This window comes from Triticum aestivum, chromosome 1B (assembly GCF_018294505.1).
Source record: "Triticum aestivum cultivar Chinese Spring chromosome 1B, IWGSC CS RefSeq v2.1, whole genome shotgun sequence".
Classification (NCBI taxonomy): domain Eukaryota; kingdom Viridiplantae; phylum Streptophyta; class Magnoliopsida; order Poales; family Poaceae; genus Triticum; species Triticum aestivum.
The window spans coordinates 698159548-698173263 of record NC_057795.1 but is presented as its reverse complement, the minus strand read 5'-3'; positions in this window follow the sequence as shown (position 1 = coordinate 698173263).

Genomic DNA, 13716 nt, shown 5'->3' with positions numbered 1-13716 from the left:
TGATTCCTCTGTGGTTTGGGATGCAAATGCTTTATTTTTGGCTTGTTTCTTGGTGTGTTTGAACTTGATTGCTCTTGTTTCCTGTTGAGGTCATCTTTTTTTGCAGCTTTGCTCCACAGAAAAATGCAAACAAGTTATATATAATAGATTTAGCATACTTTTTATAAGCAAACACTGAATGCATTTTTTTTCAAATTATAATTATAATAGTACATTTGATATTTACAATGTGCAGTAGTGGGCATTGAGATCAGGGATTGCTTCAAAATTAAGGCCATGGATAGATGTAGCACTAGTAGTTGATCTTGTCTCTCGGACTGGAATGGAGTCCCTCCCTTGCATCAACTAGTAACAAATCCTGGGTGACATTTCTGGCAGCCAGAGCCAGCTTGTGTGACTGACATTTGAATTGATGCATGCATGGTAACAAAAATATATAATTTGAAATAAACAAACCATATGTACTACCTCCTGTCTCTAACACAATATTGTTACAAACACTTTGTGCATAATAAACTTATAAAGGACAACAAATTTGTACCAATACCATATTACTCTATTAAACAAAATGTAATCTGTACCATGAACACATCAGCATGAAATTTGTACAAGCTGAACAAACACTACATATCTTTCTTTATAGCATAGCAGCAAACTCTGAAACTTTGTACAAGCTGAACAAACACTATATTTCTTTCATTAATCTTTATAGCATGCATGCATGTACCAGCTGACTAACCATACAACAAACTCTGAAACTCTGTTCCAAATCTCAAACCCTGAAACAAGTCTGAATTTGTTATTTTCTGAACCTTTATAACAGCCAACAGATGTTCTGTGTTTCTCGCACTCATTACTAGTGATGCGGATCTTCAACTAGAATCAAGAGGGAGCATTCAATCTGCACCAAAACAAAAACATTTTTTTTTGAATTTAATTCGCATCATGGGCAGACAGGCAAATCAAAACAAACTAGAGCTGTACATATGAATATAGCACAAAGATCATAACAGATTGTGAACCATACGCACGCCCCCAAAAGCCAGACATTTAATCTCACTTTCACAAGGATCAAAACCCTAGGCGGAGACAGGGGAGACAGTGACCAAATCAATGCATCAAGGGCGGCAACACGACAGAGATCCCCCGGCAACCAACAATGCACAGCCAGTTCAGTGGTCTGTTTGAGTCATTCTGCAAGTTTGTGCATGAAACTGTACCCGCAACAGACTCAACATGTAATTAGCTCATTACCACATCTCAAGTAGTAGTAGTAGCAGCAGGCCTGAGACAAAAGCCATTAGGTCAGGTAAAAGTTCGAACACTTGAGCGCACTCATTCTTGAGAAACTGTTTTTGCCCAAATACAACAAAAAAGAAATGTCTTGACATAGCACAATGAACAGATGAGCGGGGGCATGTGCAATTCACAATTTATTATTATCTACTTGTATGAATTGCAAACGTTTTCAATAAAACTTTTATGAAGATACTTCCACAAAGTTCTTGATAATTAATATTGTTATAACTTATAAATCATGCTAAACTGAATGTCGATGGTGCTTTGTGAAGGAAAATGGTATGGCTTGGGCTGGGATGATCTTGTGGAATCATGAGGGTGGTGTCATCTTCGCCGCGACACAGGCGCTATTTAATTGTTTGCCTCTCTGGTCTGTGTGAATCTCTACAATATATTGTCATTAGACTGGATCTATGGTTGCATATGCTCTAGTTTTGTTCTGTTCACTAAAATTGTTGAGATTGTTGATCTTCTTAGTTACATATGGTGTAAATTGTTGTATATCTAGTTCTATCTCTGTTCTGTACAAATACTTACTGAAAGTGCTAGTATTCGACTAGAGGGGGGTGAATAGGTGATTTTTATGAAAGTCTTCAAAGCATGAGTGCTTTGAAGACAAACAATAGAAATGAACCTGTTGATATGCAGCAGAAGGTAGACTACACTAGACATGCTATAGTCAAGTAAGCAATGTAGTGAAAGCACGAAGACTATCAGCAACTAGGTAGTATGGATCAGGATGGAAGATAGTATGAAGCCAAACAGTACACAGTCTTCACACTGTGAAGTCAATCAGATCAGACAAGAGGGCAAAGACTTCACGAAGACAAACTGTAAGTAAAGAGAGAGGAATGATAGAACCAGTTGCTCGGAGAGGACAAAAGATTTGTTGGACCAGTTCCAGTTGTTGTGACAACTGTACGTCTGGTTAGGGAGGCTGAGATTCAACTCTGAAGACCGCGTCTTCACCTTATTTCCCTTGATCTAAGAACACTTAATCCTCGCCCAATCACTCTGGTAAGTCTTCAAGGGAGACTTCCAAACCTTCACAGACTTCATTCACTGGCAATCCACAATGACTCTCGGATGCTCAGAACGCGACGCATAACCGGCTGGAGGATTCACAGTCCTCAAGTGTAATAAGTCTTTAGATCACGCGGACAGAAAAGACTTCAGTGATGCCTAACACTCTTTGGCTCTGCGTGTTTTGGGCTTTGTCCTCGCAAGGATTACTCTCTTAAATGCTTCGGAGGTGGGTTGCTCTCAAACAAAAAAAGTCGTGCACTAAATCTGAGCAACCACCAACTTATGGTGTAGGGGGTGGGCTATTTATAGCCAGGAGGCAACCCGACCCGATTTGTCCAAAATGACCCTGGGTCACTAAGGAACTGACATGTGTCCAACGGTCAGATTTCAAACACACGCGGCAACATAGCTTGGGCTACAAGCAAACTAACTCATCCAGCTCTAGATAAGATTTGCACTCATTGTCTTTGCTCGAAGACATAGGATTTGGTTGAGCATCACTTCAGTCACTCTAACTTTGTTCACATGGACCCCACTTAACAGTATGGTGGTTCCTATGACTCAACAAAGAAGAAAAAGAAACTACGAAACAACTATGTCTTCACACTGCATAGTCTTCATGCGATGTCTTCTCTTGTCATAGTCTTCAATGTGAATATCTTCGCAGACCACCATTGTCTTCAATGTCTTCACACATTTTTAGGGGTCATCTCTGATAGGTAAACCGAATCAATATGGGACTACTACCTGTGTTATCCTGCAATTCTCACAAACACATTAGTCCCTCAACTAAGTTTGTCGTCAATACTCCAAAACCAACTAGGGGTGGCACTAGATGCACTTACAATCTCCCCCTTTTTGGTGATTGATGACAAACTAGTTGAAGTTTTCAACGGGGATAAAAGTATGTGAAAGTTTAGTGTTGTGAGTATTGTCTACATACATATGACGAGGCTCCCCCCGAAGATGTGCATATAAACGATTTTCTTTTGAATGCAAATGCACATGGCAGGTTTTGCTTTGTGGAGGCCAACTTCAAAGTGTGAAGACAATACATTATGCATATAGAAAGATAATGATATGCATAATGACAAATGGACGTCTGCAGAATGACTTCATGCGGAATTTATCATCGCAACACAGAATAGCAGAAAAAGTAGCAGACGACCATCAAGTTTAAGTGTTACAACTCAAAGAACCAAATGTATCAAAAGACGAGAGTTGTAAAACTTGGCAAAATAATGCAACCACCCATAAGGACCCGCTTGAAGACTATTAACTCATATGATTCTCCCCCTTTTGTCAGTAATGACCAAAAAGGTTTGAAGACATAGAGCGTCTACTCGTTTCCAGAAGGACCAGGGTCGGTGTTGTAGTTTGGTGGTGCAGAGGGGCCTGGTGTAGAGTCGAGATGCAGTGTAGCCATGGTCGACAAAGTGGTATCATCTTCTTCGTCGACGACATTCGCAACAACAATTGCAGCTGAAGATGAATACTCAGAATCTTCAAGTGAGGGAGTTTGGTGCCAGCTTGCATTTGGTGGAGGCCTGGAATCAAACTTGAAGCTCTTGGTGAAGCCATTGATACATCTCCAACATATCTATAATTTTTGATTGTTCCATGCTATTATATTATCTGTTTTGAATGTTTAATGGGATTTACTATGCACTTTTATATTATTTTTAGGACTAACCTATTAACTGGAGGCCCAGTGCAAATTGCTGTTTTTTTGCCTATTTCAGTGTTTGCAGAAAAGGAATATCAAACGGAGTCTAAACGGAATGAAACCTTCGGGAGAATCGTTTTTGGAACAAACGCAATCCAGGAGACTTGGAGTGGACATCAAGGAAGCACAAGGCGGCCATGAGGTAGGAGGGCACGCCCAGGGGGGTAGGCGCGCCCCCAACCTCATGGGCCCCTCGTGGCTCCACCGACCTACTTCTTTCGCCTATATATACTCATATACCCTGAAAACATCCAGGAGCACCACAAAACCCTATTTACACCGCCGCAACCTTCTGTACCTGTGAGATCCCATCTTGGGGCCTTTTCCGGCGCTCCGCCGGAGGGGAATCGATCACGGAGGGCTTCTACATCAACACCATAGCCTCTCCGATGATGTGTGAGTAGTTTACCACAGACCTTCGGGTCCATAGTTATTAGCTAGATGGCTTCTTCTCTCTCTTTGATTCTCAATACAAAGTTCTCCTCGATCTTCTTAGAGATCTGTTCGATGTAATACTTTTTGCGGTGTGTTTGTCGAGATCCGATGAATTGTGGTTTTATGATCAAGCTTATCTATGAACAATATTTGATTCTTCTCTGAATTCTTATATGTATGATTTGATATCTTTGCAAGTCTCTTCAAATTATCAGTTTGGTTTAGCCTACTAGATTGATCTTTCTTGCAATGGGAGAAGTGCTTAGCTTTGGGTTCAATCTTGCGGTGTCCTTTCCTAGTGATAGCAGGGACAGCAAGGCACGTATTGTATTGTTGCCATCGAGGATAAAAAGATGGGGTTTATATCATATTGCTTGAGTTTATCCCTCTACATCATGTCATCTTTCTTAATGCGTTTCTCTGTTCTTATGAACTTAATACTCTAGATGCATGTTGGATAGCGGTCGATGTGTGGAGTAATAGTAGTAGATGCAGAATCATTTCGATCTACTTGTCACGGACGTGATGCCTATATACATGATCATGCCTAGATATTCTCATAACTATGCACTTTTCTATCAATTGCTCAACAGTAATTTGTTCACCCACCGTAAGATATGCTATCTTGAGAGAAGCCATTAGTGAAACCTATGGCCCCCGGGTCTCTTTTCCATTGTATTATACTCCCTCCGTTCCTTGATATAAGGTGTATAGATTTTTGAGAAAAAAACCGAAATGTAAGGTGTATTGCATTGCACCACTCGTTTGGATAATTTTTTTAGGGGTTTGATTACATTTCCTTATATTAGGCAAGCTCCTCTATTTTATCATGTCAATTAGTTAGGTGTAATGTCGGCCAAAACTTGTGAAATTATCTCTCCATGTGCGTTCTTTAATATCCGTGCCAAAAACTATACACCCTATATCTAGGAACAGAGGGAGTATCTCTTTTATTTACATTGCATGTCGTTTACTATTTTGCAATCTTTACTTTTCAATCTATACAACAAAAATACCAAAAATATTTATCTTTATTATCTCTACCAGATCTCACTTTTGCAAGTGGCCGTGAAGGGATTGACAACCCCTTTATCGCATTGGTTGCAAGGTTCTTATTTGTTTGTGCAGGTACAAGGCGACTTGCATGTAACCTCCTACTGGATTGATACCTTGGTTCTCAAAAACTAAGGGAAATACTTATGCTACTTTGCTGGATCACCCTTTCCTCTTCAAGGGAAAACCAACGCATGCTCAAGAGGTAGCAAGAAGGATTTCTGGCGTCGTTGCCGGGGAGGCTTACGCCAAGTCAAGTCAAGATTTGATCTCTCGACAACTCGCCGATTTCTGGCATCGTTGCCGGAAAGATCCATGCACAAGTCAAGACATACCAAGTACCCATCACAAACTCTTATCCCTTGCATTACATCATTTGCCATTTGCCTCTTGTTTTCCTCTCCCCCACTTCACGCTTGCCGTTTTATTCGCCCTTTTTTCGTTCGTCTCTTTTTGCTTGTTTCTTGTGTGCTTGTATGTTGGATTGTTTACTAAACTGTGTGATTTTTCCAATACCAACAACAATGATTTTCTTAGCACTCCGATTGCTCCTATTACCGATGCTGAATCTTGCGAAATTAATGCTGCTTTACTGAATCTTGTCATGAAAGATCAGTTCTTTGACCTTCTTAGTGAAGATGCCGGTACACATCTAAACAACTTTGTTGATTTGTGCGATATGCAAAAGAAGAGAGATGTGGATAATGATATTGTTAAATTGAAGTTATTTCCGTTTTTGCTTAGAGATCGTGCTAAAATTGGTTCTCTTCTTTGCCTAAAAATAGTATTGATTCATGGAATAAGTGCAAAGATGCTTTTATCTCTAAGTATTTTCCTCCCACTAAGATCATCTCTCTTAGAAACGATATTATGAATTTTAAGCAACTTGATCATGAGTATGTTGCACAAGCTTGGGAGAGGATGAAACTAATGATACGTAATTGCCCTACACATGGTTTGAATTTATGGATGATTATACAAAATTTTTATGCCGGATTGAATTTTGCTTCTAGAAATCTTTTAGATTCGGCCGCGGGAGGCACTTTTATGGAAATCACTTTAGGAGAAGCTACTAAACTCCTAGATCATATTATGGTTAATTATTCTCAATGGCGCACCGAAAGATCTACTAGTAAAAAGGTTCATGCAATTGAAGAGATTAATGTTTTGAGTGGAAAGATGGATGAATTATGAAATTGATTGCTAATAAGAGTGTTTCCTCTGATCCTAATGATATGCCCTTATCCACTTTGATTGAGAATAATAATGAATCTATGGATGTGAATTTTGTTGGTAGGTACAATTTTGGTAACAACGCGTATAGAGGAAACTTTAATTCTAGGCCGTTCCCTAGTAATTCCTCTAATAATTATGGTAATTCATACAACAATTCTTATGGAAATTTCAATAAGATGCTCTCTGATTTTGAGGCTAGTGTAAAAGAACTTATGATTTCGCAAAATAATTTCCATGCTTTGCTTGAAGAAAAATTGCCTAAGATTGATGAGTTGGCTAGGAACGTGGATAGAATTTCTCTTGAAGTTGATTCTTTGAAACTTAGATCTATTCCACCTAAGCATGATATCAATGAGTCTTTCAAAGCCATGATAATTTCTATTGATGAGTGCAAAGAAAGAACCGCTAGGATGCGTGCTAAAAATGATTGCTTTGTGAAAGCATGCTCTCCTAGTTTTCATGATAATAAGGATGAAGATCTGAAAGTGATTGATGTGTCTCCTATTAAATCTTTGTTTTCCAATATGAATCTTGATAAAGATGGGACTGGAGATGAGTCAACTTTAGCTAAAAGGCATCCCAATGATTCGGAGTTTTTAGATCTTGATGCAAAAATTGGTAAAAGTGGGATTGAAGAGGTCAAAACTTTACATAGCAATGAACCCACCACTACAAAAAAAAACACTTCTGTGATGATACGTGTTTATCACAGTAGGTCACATTTTCTGTCATGCATGTACATCCATGACAATTTTATGACAGAATCAAGATAGTCATACCTGTGCCGTCGTAGAAGTGTTCCATGACATTACCAAAATTATCATCACGGAAGTGTCCACTTCCATGACGATAAATCACGCGTCACAGAAGTGCTTTCGTCAAGGGTGACTGACACATGGCATCCACCGTAACGGAACGCCGTTAAGCTATCGGGTCGGGTTTTGGATCCGATAACCCGTTAATAGCCCGGACCAATGGGGATTTTCCACGTGTAAAATCATCATTGGCTAGAGGAAACACGTGTCGGCTCATCGTTGGGACACATGTCATCCACTCATTGGACAGAAGGCGCCTATGATACGTCGACACGTGGCACGATCCAACAGAGGCCCATTCCTGTGAAAAGGCCGGCCCATTTGACTTGGTCAAAAGGTGGCGGCCCGGCCCATGGAAAGCCTGTTAACGGCCTGTTTGCATATAGCCCATTTACAGCCCGCTAACCCAAGGCCCGTTACGCCGTATCCAAATTAGGCCCAGTAGCGTCATCTGGGCCATCCAATATGATTCCAGCCCGTTTTCACTTTTGGCCCATGTATGACCCATGACGTCTTACGGCCCATATGAGGCCCTTTGTAACTCTTGGCCCATTAACGACCCGTGGTGAAACTGGCCCGCAATAAACAGTGTATCACTTTATACCCATTAACGGCCCGTGGTGAAAAACTGGCCCGTAATGAACAGTGTATCACTTTATACCCATTAACAGCCCATTATTTCGTTGGGCCGTTTCCAGCCCATGTTATCTTTCGGCCTTCTCAGAGCCCATTCATTTCCAGCATTCGTTTACTTACGGCCTGTTACTGTCATTTTCTGCTTGTGGGCTAAATTCAGCCCGAGGTTAAAGTCGCCCGTTTGTGGCCCGTTAATACGTTGGACCATTTTTATAGCATCATCAAATACGACCGATTAACGACGACCCGTTATGGTCAGCCCATGAGCAAACAATTCCAACTCTAGCCCGTTTACGGCCATAATGCGGTCTATTATTGGCCCATGTTTGGCCAACCGATCATACGACCTGTACAAGGCCCATTGATGATACGACCCATAGAAGGCCCATTGTGTCTACGACCCATATAAGGCCCATTGTTTCTACGACACGTAGAAGGCCCATTATTTCTACGACCTGCAGGAGGGAAATGGTAACTACAGTAAATATGTAGCCCATGGTTATTGTGGCCTAGTTTTAAAAAATAGGTTATTGCAGCCACTAGCAAACCGCGGAAAAAGAACTGCACTGACTATAAGCAAACAAATAAACAAGACAATAAGGAAATAAATAAGCAAGCAACTTACGCTAGGCTATCACGGCTGTTACACATATTACATCCACTGGGCATCAAAGTTCGCCACCAGTGCAAATATAGGGAACACAACATCATATAAACGCCGCAGCAAAACAAGTCCAGAACCGAAACCACTTTAGAAGAGCTCAAGAAACAATATCCTGGGTACCCATAATGCTGGCAAGATGCTTAGCAAGCTTATTAACTTTTTCTTGTTTGGCGCTTAAGTCCTTCAGCACTTGCTGTTGCACCAGAAAGTATGCATCTGAATTATGCAGGGATTTCCTTAGTCCTTCGGCTTCCTGTCGCATAACATCTGATCGATGTCTTTCAACTTGAAGTTGAGACTCAAGAAGCCGAACTAATTCAGGCAACGAGTTCGAAGAGCTGGTGCAAGCAGTAGTAGCCAGTAACTCGAACACTACATCAAGACAGGACTTTGGGGTTGTCTTAGTGTCTTCAATATAGTTTTTATCAGCTTGCTTGGAGACCAACAGGGATGTCTCACTATCTTGAACCTTATCTGCATTACTTCCTTTACCATTGCATAACGGGGTACTCTTCTCCAATATTTTATCCGCGTTCTAAAAGAGAAACAAACAAGCACATCACAGGTTTACAATGTAGTATATGAAACTCATTTTAGTAAACTAGTTTAGTAGTAAGGTGGACAGGATAACAACATGAAACAAACATATATCTATATAGTATGGTCACTTTATGGTCTATATCATTCTAGTTTATGTTGCCAAATCAAGATAGATACAGTTCGAATCATATGTATTTAAGACAAAGCAGCATAGACAGAATATAAGTGTGGGAAACTACAAAGCAATAACAACACTTGTAATGTGCATGACATGAGAACATAACTGTTTATTCAATTGAAACTGAAATCAACATAGAGCAAGTTACAACAGCAAACAACCAAACACGTTAAAGAAACAGGTTTAAAACTTACCTGTTGCGCCATTGGAGTTTCAATTGCATCCTTCAAATTTGAAATTAGTTGGTGTGAGTAAATACAATGATGCAAGAGCAAAGTAGTATGAACCATAGCTACAGAACCTGACTTGAGAACAATTCTTCTTCTGCTTTAAGCGTTGACTTGGGGTTCATAGTGGTGGTCCTCGTGCTTTGGGCACTGCAGTTGCCTTACTAACTGCTCATGTTTGGGTGCTCTATGGTGGAGACGGTGCTGTGTCAACGGGAACTGGGTTACTATCTGCTGGGGTTGGGGTTAGAAGGGGTGTAGCTGGTTCTCTGTCCAACTGAGCAGGGGTACAATCTGCATGAGTCTGGGTTATGTGTGGTGGGGCTGGTTCTTGGGCAAGTACAACCATGGTTCTATCTGCATCGGCATGTAGCACGATCTTTTCTGAAGACCGTGTTTTTACTCCCACAGATACTGCCATCACTCCCTCCAATTGAAATGGCTGATAAACAAGAAAAGTAATTGAATGTACAGACATTGTAAGATAGACATGTGTAATGGATAGTAGGGAAGAAAACATGGCATGAAATAATTCACATTAATGTTGTCTAACCAAACAGAATAGCAGGACATAATTTCACATATATGATGGCTAATTAAACAGGATAGCATGACACAATTTCACATGTATGATGGCTAACTAAACATGATAGAATGACATACTTCAAAATATGGTGACTATGTAAACATGATGACATGATATAACTATACAATGTGTCTATTAAAGTGGTTGGCATGCCATAAATCACAAACATGCTGTCGATGGAAACGTGATGGCATGATATAATTCACGGATAGAATGACATAATTTAAAATATGATGACTATGTAAACAGGATGAGATGATATAACTATATTATGTCTTTAGAAAATGGGTTGGCATGCCATAATTCAGATACATGCTGTCTATGTAAACATCATGGCATGACATAATTCAAATATATGATTTATATACTAAGGAAGTGAGCAGAGGGCAATCGCATATATGATGTATCAACTAAGGAGATGGCATTCAATATTGTGTATATGATGTAAAAAACTAAGCATTGCAATACAACATATGCATGATATGAGTAATATAACCCTGCCAAGTTTGAGCATACACCTCAGTGGGATAATAGGACTGGTCATCTGCCTCTGAATCCTCCTTTGAAGAGCTATCTGTAACCAACAAGATATCTGCTTTAGCAGGTAACCTCAGTGGCTCCACTGAACTTTGCAAAATTTGATAACCTTGTTGCGGGTGACTCGGCTGGCATACTTAAGAATCTTGACTGGTTTCTCCTCATAGGTCAAATCATTGTCCAACTGAATCGCCTCTAGTGGCACTGTATCTCTCAGCGGTATATCCGCCATCTCTGCGTGGCACTTCTTCAACGGGACACGTGGAATACGTCATGAACTGCCGACAATCCTTCGGGTAATTCCAACTTGTAGGCAACTTCTCCCACACGGTCCAAAACTTTGTATGGTCCCACAACACGTGGCGCTAATTTACCCTTAACACCAAAATGCTTAACTCCTCGAAGTGGAGATACTCGAAGATAAACTCTATCTCCGACTTCGTAAACTGTCTCCTTGCGTTTTGAATCTGCATAGCTCTTCTGCCTAGACTGGGCTACCTTGAGCCTATCACGAATCAACTTTACTTTCCGTTCAGACTCCTTAATCAAAACCGGTTCGAACAACTGGCAGTCTCCAACTTCATCCCATGACAACGGGGTCCTGCACCTCCTTCCGTACAAGGCTTCAAAAGGGGCCATCTTGAAACTAGATTGATAACTATTGTTGTAAGAAAACTCTGCATATGGCAGGTTGTCATCCCAACTTGATCCATAATCTAGGGCACAAGCTCTTAGCATATCCTCCAAAATCTGATTAACTCTCTCTGTCTGTCCATCTGTCTGCGAGTGAAAAGTTGTACTGAACTCTAGTCTGGTACCCAAGGTTTCGTGCAACTAATTCCAGAACTTTGAGGTAAACTGGGTTCCCCTATCTGATACAATGCTCCTTGGAACTCCATGCAGACATACGATCCTGGTCATGTATATCTTAGCCAACTTAGCATTGGTGTAAGTGGTCTTCACTGGGATGAAATGTGCTACTTTCGTCAAACGATTGACTATAACCCAAATTGAGTCATAGCCTGAACGAGTCCTGGGCAATCCCGTAATGAAATCCATGCCTAGCTTATCCCACTTCCATTCTGGTATTGGCAATGGTTGCAACAGTCCTGCTGGCTTCTGGTGCTCTGCCTTTACTCTTTGACATACATCACAAACTGCTACATATTCTACGATATCCTTTCTTCATTCCGGTCCACCAAAAAGTATCCTTCAAATCCAAATACATCTTGGTATTTCCTGGGTGAATCGAGTATGGTGAATCATGGGCCTCTTGCAGAATCAACTTCCTGATCTCCGGGTCATTAGGCATATAAACACGATCTTCAAACCATAGGGTATCATGCTCATCCTCACGAAATCCTTTAGCTTTGCCTTTGCTCATCTTCTCCTTTATATCAGCAATTTCCTTGTCAATCTTCTAAGCTTCAATGATCTTATACATCAAGGTAGACTGAATCTCCAATGCTGCTACATAGCCTCTCGGAACTATTTCCAAACATAGCTCACGAAGGTCCTCGGCTAACTCCTTCGGTAACTCTCCGGTCATAAGTGTATTGACATGGCTCTTACGGCTCAACGCGTCGGCTACTACATTAGCCTTTCCCGGGTGGTAATGTAATCTCATATCATAATCTTTGATGGGTTCCAACCATCTCCTTTGCCTGAGATTCAACTCCTTCTACGTGAAAATGTACTTCAAACTCTTGTGATCCGTGTACACTTCACAATGATTTCCGATGAGAAAATGTCTCCAAGTTTTCAATGCATACACTACGGCTGCTAACTCCAAATCATGTGTGGCATAATTTAACTCATGAGGTTTCAGCTGTCGTGAAGCATACGAAACAACTCCCCCTCCTGCATAAGCACTGCTCCAAGTCCTCGACGTGAAGCGTCGCAATACACCTCGTAATCCTTACTCTGATCTGGCAGAATCAACACTGGTGAGGTAACCAAACGTTCCTTCAACTCCTGGAAACTGGCCTCACACTCCTTAGTCCAATTGAACTTGGTATCCTTCTTCAACAATTCTGTCATAGGTTTTGCAATCTTCGAGAAGTTCTCAATAAATCTCCGGTAATATCGTGCGAGTCCAAGAAAACTCCGGATCTCTCCAACCATTGTTGGTGCTTCCGAGTTTGTCACGATGACAACTTTGGTGGGGTCTACTGCTATACCTTCTCGGGATATAACATGCCCGAGAAATCCAACTTCCTTCAACCAAAATTTACATTTGCTGAACTTGGTGTATAACTAGTGTTCTCTAAGCTTCTCGAGTACCAAACGCAAATGCTCCTTACGCTCTTCTTCATTCTTCGAGTAGACCAAAATATCATCAATGAACACCACGACGAACTTATCCAAAAACTCCATAAACACCTTGTTCATCATGTTCATGAAATAGGCAGGTGCGTTAGTCAGACCAAATGACATAACGGTGTACTCATACAACGCATACCTGGTGGTAAAAACCGTCTTAGATATATCCTTCTCTCGATCTTCAACTAATGGTATCCTGATTGCAAATCGATCTTGGAAAATACCTTAGCTCCTTGCAATCGGTCAAACAGATCATTGATCATCGGCAGTGGGTACTTGTTTTTGATTGTTACTGCATTCAATCCTCGATAATCGAAAACCATCCTTAATGATCCGTCCTTCTTCTCCTCTAGAAGTACTGGTGATCCCCAAGGCAAAGAACTTGGGCGAATATATCCTTTATCCAGTAACTCCTTAATCTGCTTTTTAATCTCTT